Source organism: Phodopus roborovskii, unplaced genomic scaffold, assembly GCF_943737965.1.
Source record: "Phodopus roborovskii unplaced genomic scaffold, PHOROB, whole genome shotgun sequence".
Classification (NCBI taxonomy): Eukaryota; Metazoa; Chordata; class Mammalia; order Rodentia; family Cricetidae; genus Phodopus; species Phodopus roborovskii.
In genome coordinates, this window is record NW_026126549.1 from 7,116,355 (window position 1) to 7,132,744 (window position 16,390).

Consider the following 16,390-nt stretch of genomic DNA (forward strand, 5'->3'; position numbering starts at 1 on the left):
GAAATATCCATCAACAGATAAATAAATAAATAGATAAACCTCCCATATTATATCCATACAGAGGAATTTTGCTGGGTAGTAAAAAGTGGTAAAGTATCGATGTTTGTAATAATATAAACACACCTCAGAGTAATTGCTCTGATTGTACAAAAGAGTCTCACTATATGATTTCATTTACATAAAATTCTAGGCAGTGCTAACTAATCTACAATACACAAACCAGAGGATTCCTGCCACCTCTGCTGAGGAGGGTGCTAAGCAAACCAATCCCAGTTGAAATAATATCTTAAAATGGTGTTACTTTCCCAAACAATTTTGGATTTTGAATGCACATGAAAAGTACAATTTACTGTTTTAAGACTCTATGAATGATTTATGTTGTTGTTAGTGAAAAATTATAGTTACCTTCATGTGCTGGGAGGCAACAAAGGACTATAGCATGTATTGTTTTGGGGGGGTGCGTTGGACATACCTGACCAACAGCTTCAGGGGAACAAGGATTGTCGTGTCTGCCTCAAAGTAATAATGTGTCACTTCTACTCAGGCTCCTTACTCTCAAGTGATGGTAAAGTGTAGCCCTCTAGACATGTAGAAGTGAAAAATGACAAGATGATCTTGCCCACTATTAATATCTACCACAGACCATTTACCTGATCATCACATATCCAGTTTGCTTTTTGTACCATCTTGTGTATTCACCCTTCCTAACTCTAAAATTCTCCTTCAATCGTGGCATTAAGTTGGAAGCATGGACTCTGAATAATAAAGTATTGCCTCTCTCAGGGATAATATATAGTGACTATCTGGTTCAGACATAATAGTTCAAAGAACTGTGGAGTAAAACCCATTTCTGGGTTTACACCCAAAGAAAGTAAAATCAGAAGTATCTTGATGATATCACTGTACGAAATGACCAGGAGATGGAATCAGATGCAGTGTGTGTGAGTTGATGAATAAGGAAAATGTGGCATGGACACCCTCAGAGTAACTGTCTTTAAAGTGAAATTGCTGTGGCCATTTATAGCAGCATGGATAAATCCTACTTTGCTGTACACATGGGTTGTACAGCCCTGGTTGTGTTGGCAGAAAGTGAAGGGCATATGTGAGTTAAAGGTGTACATGATTGCTAAAGTCCACTGGCAGATATAGAGAGGACAATATACACTGGGAGCAAGGACTTCTTCTTAATGGAGCCCTAGAATGTTCCCAGGATGAGCACTATGGCCGCCTGGCCCTTAGCTGTGTCTCCCAGGTATGCTTCTTTTCCCATTAGGCATTTAGTCAGATCCAATAGGCATTAAAGTACATGCTTACTGAAGACTGTGTACATTATTTAGCTACTTCCTGCATGTAAGTATTTGAATGAGCACATCTGATTTTAGGTTTTAAATACTCAAGGATTGTAAGTTCATCTTACTTGAGTCTGGCAACTCCACTTGCTTGTGGACCCTTCATTCTTTTTAAGGCAAAGTTTCCAAAGCTATTACAATACTTAGAGAATAAAGACTTTTCTGTATACTGGACCCCAAACTCCTCTTTGGAATCAATGACCAAATCTCCCTGTGGGTGTTTGGCTGAGAGTTAAGCACTGTTAAGCACTGCTAAGAATGTTAAGGTTAATGTTAATGTCTGTTGTAGGGAGCTTTTAATGTTTACTCTTCCTCTGAATGAACACAACTGTTGAAAGTCATCAAATTGGCCCCATGAAGGAGCAATAAAGGAACTAGCAGTCCCTTCCTGCATAACTGGCTGCCTTAGTTGTCAGTTGAACAGCCCCTCTCTTGACCATCAGCAGGCTGGAGTTTATTGTTTGCCAGGCTGCTTTGAACACTTCGTGGATTCCTTGAGGATACTATATTCTAGCTACAAAGAACAATGTAAACTTAGCTGTGGACTTCTTAAAGCAATAACTTTATCTTCAGGAATCCTTTCTTGAGCCTCTACTGCCTTATTTTGTATACTGCCAGAAAGTTTTACTTTAACTATGATGGGCCTAAATGACCTCCACATGACCTCCCCTATAGGGGGCTTTGCTACAGGCTGCCCATAAATTATAACAGGAAATGGGAGATTCTCCAAGACTTAGCAGGTAAGAACACTGACTATTCTTCCTACTACCCTCAAGGTGTCTATACTCCCTATTTTCTTTTCAGAAAAAGATCTTGGAATCTGACCTCCTTTGCTTAGTTTTTTTCTCATGATCATGACCAGAAACAACTTGTAACCAACTCCCCTAAACAATGATCAATAACCCTAGGCCATCAAATGATCAAAAAACCACCTACCCCACCTCTTGGGAATGTGGGTGTGTGTCCTTAAAATTACTTTCTGTTGTCTGGGGGTGTGACAGCATCTTTAGGGGACTCTGAGAAAACTGAGATAATGGTCAAATCCTGGGAGAGCTAGCTGTTGTTCAGTCTTGATGTGATAGGAATGTTCAGGGTATATCTTAAATCCTAGATGGGTAGTTTATGAGGCTGGACCATCTCAACCAGCCACTTTGAAGTTTTACGATGTGGATTTTTGAGGAAGCTGCAACAGAACCATTCTGAGAGGGTGGATAATATGGATCACTTGTATTCATTAATATCTGATCCTTTTGTTCTGAAAATATACAAACTTTTAAAGGTAACATACATATCTACATTTACACAAGTATGAGATGTATGATATGAACAAATCAGCTAAAGATGATTCTCTGTTCTATGTTTAAGCAGGTAAAAGTCATCTGTCAATGTTATAAGGCCATTTGAACTACATTACCAAGCTGTAATATAAATCTCCATCTGTGCTGCATGAAAGGATGGCATGAGGACTCTGTAGCTACCAAGATTTATCATGCCTTATCTAGTCTCAGAGCTGTTTCTATGTCAAAGGATCAGCTTATATGTTACTTGTCTTGTAGTTTTTCTTGGTTTCTCCCTTCATGATTGCAGCCAAGATTTTCTTGAGGTCTCCCCAATCAAATCTGGCCCTTATTAATTTTGAAGGAATCCATAGCCCCGGAAACAAAGGCATAATCTATCCCCCAAAGCAACACATTTTCTGACTTCCATTCTGAAGTTAAGACATCCTTAAAGTTTATAGCCTGATTTAATTCAGTAGGTCCTGCCACCCTCAATCTACTATCTCTCAGCAATAGGCATCTTTTGTTTATTAGCATTACAAATTTTAAATTAACAAAGTACTACATAGGATTCAGACACCCTGTGTATTTTCTATTCTTACGTGAAATATTCTTTTTATATCACCTTACTATTTTCTTTAAAGTCTTTATTATTTTTTAAACTGTGTTTTTTTTTTTAATGCCTGTCCTTACCCATTTTTCTTCCCTTATCATCTAAGTACATTTTCACACACACTGTCCCTGTTCAGAAGGGTTTTTTTCCTTCCTGTCTGGGCCTGACTTTTTTGCATGTCTACAGCTACACACAGCTACACTTCTCACTAGGCTCTTCTTAGCACATGATACTGGGTCCTTTGAGGACCATACCTAACGGTCCCAACTCTGAGAAGTTGTCCTGTGTCTATGCTACCCAAGGCCTGGCTTTTGTACCTAGGGTTACCAGCTCAGTTGCTTGGTTCACAGAAAAGGCCTCTTAAAGGAGGCATGCCTTTGTATGCACTGCATCTACCCAAGAGACTGTGGCTGCCAGGAAATTGCAACTGACATGTGTTTGAATATTTTTTTTTTAGCTTCTCAAGCCCTGTGTGAATATATGTGCTACACATTGGGATCAATAATAGAAGGTCTTTGTTATTGGACTTTCTTTTGGATCACCAACTCCTAAATAACGACAGGAAGACTTCTTAGTTATAAAAGCTTGTCCTAGCTTAGTCTTGTTCCCAACTAGCTCTTAATAACTTAAATTTCTATGTAGACTCATAGAAATTTACCACGTGGATTTTTGCCTCTCCTTTATCCTGTTGCTCCAACTTCCTCCAATTCTCACTGGTGTTTCCCATGCCTTACTCATCCTCCTCTTCCTCTCTCTGCCTAGAAGTCCCGCCTATACCTCCTGCCAAGCTATTGGCCATTCAGCTTTTTTAAACCAATCACAATGATAATATCTTCACACAGCATACAAAAATCAACAATCTTTTTTTTTTTTTTTGTAAAATTATAGTTGGAGTACAAGTGTTATGAAGGATAGCAAAATGGCTTTAGTAGGTAAAGGCACTGCCACCAAGCTGAAGACCTGGATTTGATCCCATAACCCGCATGATGGAAAAAGGAAACAGACTTTAATAAGTTGTCCTGTGGCACATATATATGTGCATATGGATACCCACACATGTGTGCATGTGCACATACACACACATAAAAGTAAATGTAAACAATTTAAAAGTATTTTATGACTTTATAACTAGGCTGATTTCCAATCTTCTGAATTACATAGGAGTCTTCCTTCTTATGTTCCATGCCTTCATATTACCACATTAGGACCCATTATAGACTTTTTTAAAATGGCTTTTGCCTATGTACAGTTTTATCATGAGCAGAGCAGATGAACTGGCTGTATGAAGTGATGACATAATCCTGGGCATTTAGCTCCAATGGCGGCAGTCACAGTGAGGAGCTGGCTGCCGAGTTCCAGAGTCACAGACCTGAAGGTCTTGAAATCCAGGACTCTGAGTTATAACACTAGGGTGTGACCTAACTGCAAGAGTGACAGAGTACAGACTGCTGAAAACTAAGATGACAAAGGACAGTAGGAGGATTGAGAAGAGATGGTTTGGAGGTGAGACTGTAGAAGTTGAAGGCTTATAAAGAGCCTACAACTCCTATTGCTAAAAGAGTTAGGAAGAATCTTCAAACCAGGAGGAGCTAAGAGTCTTGACACCCAAAGATCAAGAGGTGTAACTAGCTGCTGCATACCAACACTATAAACCCAACACTATAAGCCTCTGCCTTAAGGACATAGAGCCCTAAGCCTCCAACTTTGACAGCTCATAGGCATAATCCTCTAATTCTTAAGTCATATAGCCATAAGACTGTGGATTTGAAGTCCCAATGTGTGAACATCCAGAACTTAGTGCTCTTAATGCCAAGTGATGAATGACATGCCCCTTTCTTCTAGATTTCCACCTTGTTAGAATAAAAGAATCTCCTGTCAACTATTGGTGACATTTTGAGCCTCTTAGCTTTAGTGGAAGAACTATGTCACATTCTTATTCAAAAGTCATTTTCTTCTTGTTGAAAAGCTCACATCTTCATATCTAAATTGGTTCCTTTAGTGATCATACTTCGTTCTATGCAGTAAGGTAGAAAGTCAAAAGTCAAGAAAGAGTGTCTGCACTGCATTTGTTGGTGGTGGCAATTGAATAAGTAATTTATCTTAGGGACTTGACCTTCTACAGCTGTGGAAACTAGTTAAACTGGCACCTTACAGTCCTGTGTGTTGCTAGGTCCCCAGAGCATCAGGGTTGTTAGTCAAGAAAGAATGATGGTATGTGTGATGGTTAAGCTCAACTGGCAAGCTGACGCAATCTAGTATCACATGTGAAGCAGGCTACTGGGCATGCTGCAGAGGGGATTACCTTGATTATGTACATTGAGGTAGGAAGCCCCACTCACTGTGGGTGGCACCATTCCATGAGCTGAGATCCTGAAATGTATATAAAAGAGTTGAGCACCAGCCCACATTGCTGTCTTTTTTCCTAACTTCAGAAACAATGTGGTCAGCTACCTCAAGCTCCTCCTGCCTGAATGGCCTGTGCTTTTAACCTAAAACAAACCCCTTCTTTTGCCCTGTTTTTTCTGAGTTGGAAGCTAGCCAAGTCCACATAATTCCAGGTCAGTCAGGGCTACATAGTGATACCCGGCCTTAAAAGGCAATCAGCAACCACATAAAAAAAAAAAACCATAATATGTTACACCACACTGGATGTTAATGCTAAGTTCTTTACATTTATGTTGTAAGCCTTATTTCTGATGTTTGTCTTCCCAAATATAAGCAAGGATTTGGAGGGATGGGCAATGTGATTCCTTACCTAGCAGCTGCTGGACTCTCATCTACTACCTTGACTTCTTTGAGCAAAGGGACTGTTATTGAACTACTATTATATAAACACTGGTCATTTTGAACATTTCATGGATGCACTGAGAAAGCTAAACAACCATCAAAACTGACCTGCCTTCAGGAAGCACAGCCTTGGCCATGGCTATTTCAATCCAGTTGTATCAGGATTTTTGCCTTTATCAGCCTCAGTGAACTCTAGATGGTCATGAAAGCATTTCTATGGAGCACACCCCTAGAGGAAATGTTGTGGCTGGTGTTAGAGGTAAGGCTGTGATTGGTGATAACACAGATCTCCATTTGCATGTGAGATGTGTTGTGATTAGTCTAAATACCCCTGCCATGGTACAAAATCTCAATAGCCAGGCATATGCAGGGAGGCATCTTGGAATGCCATGATACTTTGTAATATATTTCCTTAGAGCATAACAGTGTAACTATGCCTGGCTGAAAACCAGGGCTTCTCTTCCAAAGAGGGGAAGATGGAGATGAGGAGAACAACAGTCTTCATTGCTCCAACCTAGTTTCTACTCTCTATGGGTTAAGTATTTAGGAGAAGTAAGAGGCCATAGGGACTTACATTGAGCTTGTGTCTTTAATTAAATAGCAAAACTTCTCCTCCATAACGCCTTGGGAATGTCATAGACTCAAAAGATATCCATATCACACAGTGTTATCCCCAGGGCAGACTTGGATCACTGTAACTGGGGGATTCTCTACAGTAGGTGTCAGTGTAGTGTGTGGCTTAGCAGAAGGACCTTTTAAAGGCCCTTGGAAGAACTGTTTTCCTTCTGTAGAAGAAGGAATGAAGCTTAGTGACCAGGGACATCCTTTATACATGGCTTTGGGGAATCTGCTACAGCACGGTGAAAAAAAAAACAAAAACAAAAAAAAAAAAAAACAAAAAAAAAACAAAAAGCTAATTTATAGTGCAGATTTGCATAGGTAAAATAGATTCTATTGAAAAGGTACTTTGCACAAATTTATCAAAATCAATTCTGACTCATATTTGGACAGCCAGAATATTTCCTCTTTATTGAGCTTTTAGCCTCTGGTTCAAGCCATTCATACAGATATCCACTTTTAATCCCCTAAGAACTCCATGAGGTAGCCACTATTATTGTTATTCACACACAACCTGAAGCATGGATAGCAAAGCAAACTGACATCTTCACATAAGCAGCCAGGATGAAAATGAGCAGCAGAAACTTTCTGTAGAATTTCCAGGATGCATCCTGGAACCTGAGTGGTAGCGCTGGAATAGAGATAGGATGCTCTGATCTTTCTCTTCACTAGGGTAGAGAAATGGATACAGGGTGAAAACAACATCATGAGGAACTGAACCCAAAAGGAGTTATACCTGGCCTGTAATTTAATTAAGTTGGATACATTAGAGCCTGCAGTTTAGGATTATTCTGGTTAAATGTAGTTAAAGAATAAGCTTTTACTACACCAAAGTCATAAGGTTCTAAAAGAACAATTCTTCAATGGGAAGGAAGAGGACCCCAGGCTTGGAGGGAGGTGATATTGGACCACCTGGAGGCTGGAGCATTGGTGGTTTCTCAGCCTCCTCCATATTTTCCAATGGGAGGGCAGATGCAGTTTCCAGGGGGTCACAAGGGCTTTCCATATCACAGAGACTGGATGTGTTCAGGAAGAAATTACTACAAAAAGGTTATTGGGAATAAAGTATCAGTTTAGAATCTTCTAGACTGACAGTCTTCTCTGTTTTATGTTGAGCATAAGACATCAAGCAGAGGAATCCCCCCACCCTCTACCTTCATGGTTTACTGGGGCTGAGAATCCTTATGTGGCACCAGAATCAGACCATCTGGTGTTTTGGTTTGCCACAGACACCACCCAGCAAGGTTCACAAATAGATAGGTCCAGGGTCCCTCGGACAACAGGCAGTAGGGGGCAGGGGATATGATTCAGTGCTCTTGAATTTGCTGTGTACCTTTTACTGGAGGAGTGACTATGAAGACAACCTGCAGATAGGTTGAGGGTTGCAGGAAATATAAGCCCAGCCTTTAAACCAATTGAGGATAGAGGATTGTCTTGTCGTTTTTGTTTTGTTTTGTTTCTTTTCAAGCATATGATTATACAGCTCACAATAACAATGCCTGGTTGCATTTATAAGGTGCTGCAAATGGTCTGGGATCCTAGGCCTCCGTCTCTCTCTCTCTCTCTCTCTCTCTCTCTCTCTCTCTCTCTCTCTCTCTCTCTGTGTGTGTGTGTGTGTGTGTGTGTGAGAGAGAGAGAGAGAGGGGGGGAGGTGTCAAACTGAAAAGCGACCATCAAGTGATTTGCCATTCAGAGAATGTATGGAAAAGTCCTTGCTTCTGGAAGACTCCTGCAGCTCAGCAAGCCCAGGCTGGTGAGCTTCCCTGTAGCAGCTGGAAGCTGATCTATAAATAGCACTGGGCGGGAAGCGCCCCAGGAGCCCAGCGGGCGGGAGATCCCCGGCTCTCCCCAGCGCGCCCCCGCTAGCACCACCCTCTCCTTGCTTGGGAAAGCCTTCAGGCTTGCTGCTTGGCCTTAACCCCTGCTGCGCCAGGCCGGTTCGCAACAAGCTCAGGGCAGGAAAAGCCTTAGCATCAGTGATTCCTCCCTCTCTTTAAGCATCACACTTGCAATTAGGTACCAATTTCTCTAGCTCCCACACGGTGAGAGCATGAAATTTGTCCTGGGTCCTTTTATTTTTTGAGACGCTTCAATCCAAACCTTAAAATAAAGATCATCCCAAATTTGGTCTTTGGTATGATGTCTCCAACATAGGGCTCCCTTGTGTTTTATGCTGTTTAAGGACAGTAGCTTTCCTAGGAGTGAAGTGCCAAGCACAGGTGCCAAGCAGAAGCTGAGCATGCATGCCTCTGTATATGTGTGTCCGTGTGTGTGTCCGTGTGTGTGTGTGTCCATGCGCGCGTGCGCGCGCCCGCGTTTTATTTTTGGCGCATGCACACCCCCACGGTAGCCTCAAGGTCGGCGACAACTCTGATCGGTCTGGGTCCCCCGCCCATCAGTGCTCTCCGGCCCGCCAAGAACGCGGGAAGGAAGAAGTCCCCCAGTGGCGGCGGGGCATCTTGGGGCACCCGCGCAATTTCAGCACCATCGTGCTGGAGCGGGACAAACAGGCAGAAGCCGGTCCCCCAAAGGTGTGGACTTGGACATTCCCGAGTGGGCAGCCGGGGCCTGGCTGGTCCCAGCCGCGCCCCCGGCTCGCTGCCCACCCCCAGGGGTTCCCTGCAACCCCTTGGCATCCTCTCTGGGAGCTGTCACGGAATTTGGCTCTGACAGGCATCTGGTCCTGGCCAGGATCCCCGGTCCTTCTCAAATGGAAACAGTTCCTCCTGAGGAATCGGCTGGGAATCTCAGTGGAAATGCACTGGGGCAGGGCCCCCTGGCGTGTTTAACCAAGGCCAAGCTTACCACTTTGAGGCGAGGGAGGCTTCAAATGGAGCTGGATTCCTGTTTACAGACTGAGGTAAGCCCTGGACTAAGGTGACATTGACTGGGACTACAGTTTTAAGGGGTCAGCATCCCCCAGGTTTGCCTTTGCTGCCTGACCCAGGCCTCTGGTCATCAACAAAGTCTTTTTCCATACTGCTTTGCCTAGCTTCCCACGTCCCCGAGTGAAAGCATTTCCCTGTGGGGCTTGGGCGGGATTTCATTGGGCTCTAATTTCAGCATTTTACTGTTTACATTAGGTAGCCAGTGCCATGGCTGGCCTGAAGTATCTACCCCCCCCCACCTCCACCCTTCTTCCTTTCTTCATTTCACAGTTCCTCTCTTTCTTTTTCTTGTGTGTTCTCATCTTCCTAACTTACCTGTCTTCTCTTTTGAAGATATGAGCTAAAATAAAAAGAGGGTGGGCAGTGTTGTGATTGTGTATGTGTTTTGATGTTGGGAGTACAGGAGATTGCTTGTGAGACACTCACTGAAAACTGGGATACCCAAGTACACCTCTATGCTTATCAACCTCCTTCTCTTGTCTGTGGGACCTGAACCTACCATACTAGGTAGATGCTAAACTTGAGGGGAAGTAGGTCCATCTTGAGGTCCAAGCTGGTCTGAGCTCTTTATGCTCAAGCAATGCTTACCCATTCATAATAACTGCATTTATCCGGTACTGTTTTATTCTAAAAACCTTATGCATGTTGACTCAATGTTAAGGCTCCCAGGACACCACATAAAGCACTTCTTTTCATAGATGAAGCAACTTGGGAATAGACATGTTTAGTGGTTTGATCGTGACTAGAGTAAAATGGAGAAGCTGAGATGGAAACTCAGCACATCCGGTCCTGGGACAATGCACTTGTGTGTTCTCAATGCACACGTGACTGTGCCTGTCATGGATTCACCTGTTCATGCTGTGCTAGATGCAATTCTAGTCACTGGAGGCAGAAAATTGAACATTCAAATGTCTAAATCTTTTTTATTGTAGTTGAGGGAGACAGATCACAATCAGTGAATAAGCTCAATGGCCCCCGATGGTGAGAGGCCCATATAGAAAAGAGAACAGGACGATGCACAAAAATTACCTCTGTGGTGTGGGCTGGGCTAAAGCCCAGCTGGTAGAGTGTTTTCCCAGCACACACAAAGTCTACAGTTTGATCCCTTAAGTACTGTAATCCCAGCACCTGAGCAGTGAAGGCAGGAGGATCATGAATTCATGGTCAGGCCAGCCTGAGATCCATAAGACCCTTTCTCAGAAAGCAAAACAAAACAAAAACATGAGTACCAAAAATAAAACTAAAAGTTAGTTCCACTTGCAGAATGGCATGAGAAACCTTGAGGAATTTAGAATGCAAATTAGTCAATAAGCACAAACAGTGATGGTAACAAGTGTGTAAGCAACAGTCAAGGCTACACTGAGGTTTCATTTACATGTATTTGCTTGGCCCTAGGCCACATTGAAAAGAATGGGTGGGTCCAAAAGATCTTCGCACCTTGCTGCAGGGGCACACAACTTTGGAAGCTAGTTGGGTACCATATACTATTTTGATCACTTGCCACATCTGTGATCAAACTCTTGAGCAAATGGGCACATTTTCATTGAGACACATGCATTCAAATATGCACTGCAGTCTGGTTTCCAGTACATAGAAACATGGAAGGAACTTCAGTATCTGTTGCTAGGGAGTGGATAAAGTAGCAAGCATGATGTTGTCACTTGGGGGAATATCATACAGACATCAAAAGCACATAGGATGCTGGGGAGATGGCTCAATTATAAGATGACTGCCATGCTAGCCCAAGGACTTGAGTTCAAATCTAGCACCTGTGTGAAAACACTGAGCATGGCCAAGCACACCTATAATCCTAAAATGGAAGAAGTATCAAAGAAGATCTCTAGGAGTTTTCTGGCTACCCAGTTAAGCTGAATTGACTATTTAAAAGACTCTCAAGAAGGAAGGTGGAGATTGAGTGAGGAAGACACTGAGGTCAACTTCTGTTCTCTACATGTGTGCATGCACACCCACCTACCCATCCACCCACACTCACAGCCACCCTGACATAAACACATATACACAAAAATAAAAAAAAAACAAGTAGACAAAATGACTCATAACAACATTATAGATTCTTAATGATGTAATCTGAACTGAAAAGATGAGTGTGAAGACCACATATAGCATGATTCTTAAAAGAATATTAAAAACAACTATGATTAAAGAAACCTAACTGTTTAAGAATATACAAAGACAAAATGACACAGGAAACCAAGAGAACTGTGGCCACAAAATTAGTGATATGGTTTCCTTAGATGGGAGAAGCTAGGAGACCTTATTACAGACAAGTCAGTGGTATAATCTGAGCTGAGTTTTGACTGGGAGGGCCAGGTGCACTTATTATACCATTAAACATAAGTTGTCATTAACAAAGTATGTCAGGCCATAATGAAAATATGAGATGAGCCATGAACTGAGATCAACTCAGTGTGTACACTTTGGGCTGAAGGAAGGTAGGAAGGCGCTGAAGGCAGACAAGGAGAGCTCTCCAGTTAGCGTGAAGGAGTTGGGTGTTTCTAGAAAGAGAAAGGCAGCCAGAGGAAGGGTGGCAGGTATATCACAGGGATGATTTAAGGCCATATCATATAAGGCTATGTAACACACAAGGAATAATTGATGAGTTGTGAGATGCGAAGTGTAACAGCCAGTTGAATATTTAGAGGACCACTATGACTTCACTGCAGAGAATGAGCAATGACAGGAACTATGGGCAGGCCCCTGCAGTAGTAAAGGAGAGAAAATTGGCAGGATTATGAGTTTTTGCAGTTTATTTGCTACACAAGGTACTCAGCCTGAGGAAGGGCTAAGTCACAGAACTGTAGTCCATCTCTTCCCGTCAGCGAGGTCTTGGTGCTGGGTAGGGATGGAAGAACACATATTTCACATTGCAGAGGGATTTTTGAACCCAGGTAACTTGATAGTGATTCAGGGTGGTAAAAACAGACGAAGAGATGTGGATGTATTTTTCAACCTTCAAGTTCATATGATTATATTGGGTTGATAAAAACAAAACAAAACAAAACAAAACAAAGAAATCAGAGAGAATTCCTGGAGTTTTCCTTTTCTTTCTGATGTTGTTTCATTCCAAGGATATTGACTATACATACAGGAAAGAAGGAGAGTATAGAAGGTTCATATTCAGAGGGGAACCATATTTTGGACACATTAATTTCAAAATGGAAATGCAAATGTCAGGTGGAACACTGGGTTACATAAATGGAACCAGGAACATAGGGCAAGAGATGTAACTATGGGAATTCAAGGTCATCCTGTGTACAGTTGTCATTATGAAAATGTAAAATCCTTTACACAGAGAAATTCTACTTTCTTTTTTCCTCTAACAAAGTATAAAGGAGAACAGTTTATCAATAAATATTTATAGGATAGTTGGCCAAAAAAGGCTGCATGAACAGTGTTGTTAGGGATGGGGAAAGTCCTAGGTTCCTGCATAGCTATTGTCTGAATGCTGAGGATGGATAGTTTATAGCCCAAAGCCAGTGAAATGGTGGAGACAGCTCATTAGTAAGATGTAGGTTGTGGATCTTGGGTTTAGCACGGGAGTGCCCAGAGCTATTCAAATCAACCAAAATTGACAGGGACTACACAGTGAAGAGTAGAATAGCCAGGAGAGCCTTGAATGTTAAACAAAGAAAAGGAGAGCTCAGGCAGAAACCAGGACACATCTCAGCATACAGCAGAGCCTGTGGATGAAGGAAAGCATAGTCATCAGAAAGTACAGGGTTGAGAGACATCGGGAAAAATCAATGGATCCAATGTGCCTAGCAGCAATTGAGCCTCGGGCTTCATTTAAAGGCCACTGTAGTGCAAGCATCTGTGACAGACTGAGGTAACCAGTTGAGGGTCAGCTGCTACAGCTGACCACAGTAGCTTAAGCTGTGTGTGATGTTTCGTGACATCTTTAGGGAATGATCGCTGAGGCCTTCCCACAGGAGATAGTTCAGCCCCACTCTGGTATGCCTACTAGCATTTGATTGCACATGGCTTTCTATTGCTTTATAGATACCCTATCCATGCTAGCACTGAGGGATTGACTCTACTCATCTAAATTCTGGCCTGACATACCCTCCCATGCCGCCACATCTATCAACTTGGTGACATCTAATTCCTAGAAAAACTTGTCTCCTTGCAATTATTCCTCACTGTTTCCTTAAATGAGTAGCCAGGACTTTTACTCACTGCTACCTACCACAATGCTAAGCATATGAAAAGTGGACAACAATAGTGAAAGAAAGAAATGAAGGGAGAGAGGTGGGTAGAAGACTGAGATAGGTTGAGGTCATGTTGCTGTCACTGGTGAGAGAGGCCCACTTATTCCTTCTGCAGAGTGCAACCGTGCTGAAGACGGGCAGTCGACTGCCAGTTCTGTTCTGGTCCCACAATCTAGCCTGATTAAATCATATAAAGTATAGCAAATAGCAAAGCTTCTAGGGTAGTGCAGATATGAGACTTTTAGTTGTGATGCTATGGAAGTGAGACTGTGGTACCTGACATAGAAGACTACCATAACAACGTTCAGCTATGAGCCACTTTCAAAGCATTTATTTATCAGTCCCTTTTTAATGACCAACTTCAGGGAATGTTTCCTCCGAGAATTTGAGTTCTTTTTTTGTGAAGCCAGAGCTCTAGTAGCGGGGTAGCAGCCAGTTTTGGCAGATGGAGAATTTATTCCTGAGCACATGGGTGTTTTCTGTTCCACTTTACACACTGTACCCACATGGTATTCCACTGTCAGCTGAGTAGTAATGAGGATTCAGAATTTATTCATTCAACTTCACAGAAACGGTAATAGATGCCCATGTAAGCAAGGATAAAGCGATAAGTATGGCCCAGTTCCTCTGCTCAAGGTGTTCGAAGTTCAGGTAAGGGACAAATAGACAATTATAGTGTGACATTCAAGGAGTCACTGTGTTGCAAGTTCCCAACTCGATGACCCCAGCATCTCACTTGCTGGGGAGATTTGTGTGAACATGATCATCATGACAGTCCCTTGTATTTACAAGAGAATTTACAGTGTATAAGTCATGCTCACTTTGAATTGCTTCATTAATATTTACAATGTTCTGATATAGGTAGGTTGCTCTTCATGTTTTATGAATGAATGTTTTTTGTTTTTGTTTTTGTTTTGGTTTTTCGAGACAGTTGGAGCCTGTCCTGGAACTAGCTCTAAAGACCAGGCTGGACGCAAACTCACAAAGATCCACCTGCCTCTGCCTCCTGAGTGCTGGGAGTAAAGGCATGCGCCACCAGTGCCTGGCTCTTATGAATGGAATTTAACTTTTCTGAACAAAGGTATTTCTTGCAGGACACGGCCATGGTCTGCCTTCTGAGCATCTTTTGCACATTGTTTCCATTTGAGGATGTCTAGATGGCAACCCTGGTGGTATGGGCTTTGTTTTAGATCCTTATGAACTTGATAGAGTTGATGGCTAAGTGTTATCTTCCTCTTTGGACCTTTGTTCCCTGTGGACTTCACATTGACAACATGTTCATTCTAGGAGGGTATGTACCACCACCTAACTAGCTAGAGGGCAAAGTCCAGGGGAGGAGGGCAGGATGGTTTCCATGCTTATGTCAAATTGGTAGACACTTGGATCACTCAGTTTGGTAAAGCTTGTCCAGCCAGGAAGAGAGAAGGATACCATTAGCTTTTCCTTCTTAAATGGCCTAAGTGTAAAGAATTTGTACATTCTTTAGTTGGTTACAGATGAAATATTTATGTCTTCTCATATAGAATATACCACTGATTAAGCCTACCTGTGGATTATTTACATAAGGAATGGGAGTTCTTTAGTGCTTTAAAATTTAGCCAGTGAAAGTAAACCTCAGACTTATCAAGAGACTATAACATAGGAAAATGAATTTGTGTGTCTCAGATCTACTGTTAGATTTTCATCTCTGTGGAAGATAGTGCAACAAATTTTTTTGTTGCCTACATGATCTATGTGTGTGGATGGGCAGGTGGTGGGGGAAAGGTTTTACTACCTCATTACCTCCTGCCAGGCCTCCCTGTAGCTGAAGCTGGAGTTCACTGTAGCAGGTCAGAGGCACCCACCCAGCAGCTGGGAAGTCTACTGTAGTCAGGCTGACTGTATTCTTTCATGGAGGGATAGTCTTGATTAACTGGCCTTAAAAAAATGATTTTAAATGAGAGGTTTGTAAAGAGCTATAGCTTATCAGAGGTGGCAGAGGTGGGTTTTGAGAAGGGGATTTTTTTCCCATTTGCTTCAGCATGTCAGGATTAAATTACATGCTAGTTGACTGGTGAAGAAATCATACTAAAATGTTTGTTCAATAAGCAAGGGGATCAATTGTAATGAGTAAAATGTCTGAATTACAGTATATGGGGGTGTTTTAAGAAATACCATTAGCTGGAAATGATGGTTGGTTGTCTTTGTTTGCTTTCAGTTGCTGAGGCAGAAATCAAACAAAAAACCAACCAACCAACCAACCAACCAATCCACCATGACCAAAAACACATAGTGGTGGAAAGGGTTTGTTCTTCTACATCATAGTCCATTATCAGGGAAATCAGAGTACAAACCTAAAGAAGTAACCTAGAAGCAGGAACTAAATCAGAGGCCACCGATGAATATTGCTTTCTACCTTGCTCTCCAAGGGCTCTCCAGTGAGCTGGGCCCTTGCGTATTAATCATCAACCAAGGCAGTGCCCTGTGGATGTGCCCACAAGCCAGTCTTATGGAGGTAATTTCTCAGTTGAAGTTCTTTCTGCCCATATGTCTCCAATTGTGTTAAGTTGGCAACACCAAGCAAGCACAGTGGTGTATCCCCGAAATCCCTACATTGAGGAGGCCTCTGTAGGAACACGTCAAATTTGAA

The 16,390-nt window shown here is 42.3% G+C and overlaps 1 protein-coding gene across 2 annotated transcripts in view; it reads left to right on the forward strand.

Moving 5' to 3' along the window:
- Positions 1 to 8,985: 8,985 nt before the first annotated feature.
- Kcnn2 (potassium calcium-activated channel subfamily N member 2) overlaps positions 8,986 to 16,390 on the forward strand; it is a 355,449-nt gene continuing 348,044 nt past the window's right edge. For both annotated transcript variants that reach the window (XM_051200778.1, XM_051200779.1), the window contains exon 1: positions 8,986 to 9,504. The gene's annotated coding sequence lies outside the window, so the exon portion shown is untranslated. The remainder of the gene's footprint in view (positions 9,505 to 16,390) is intronic.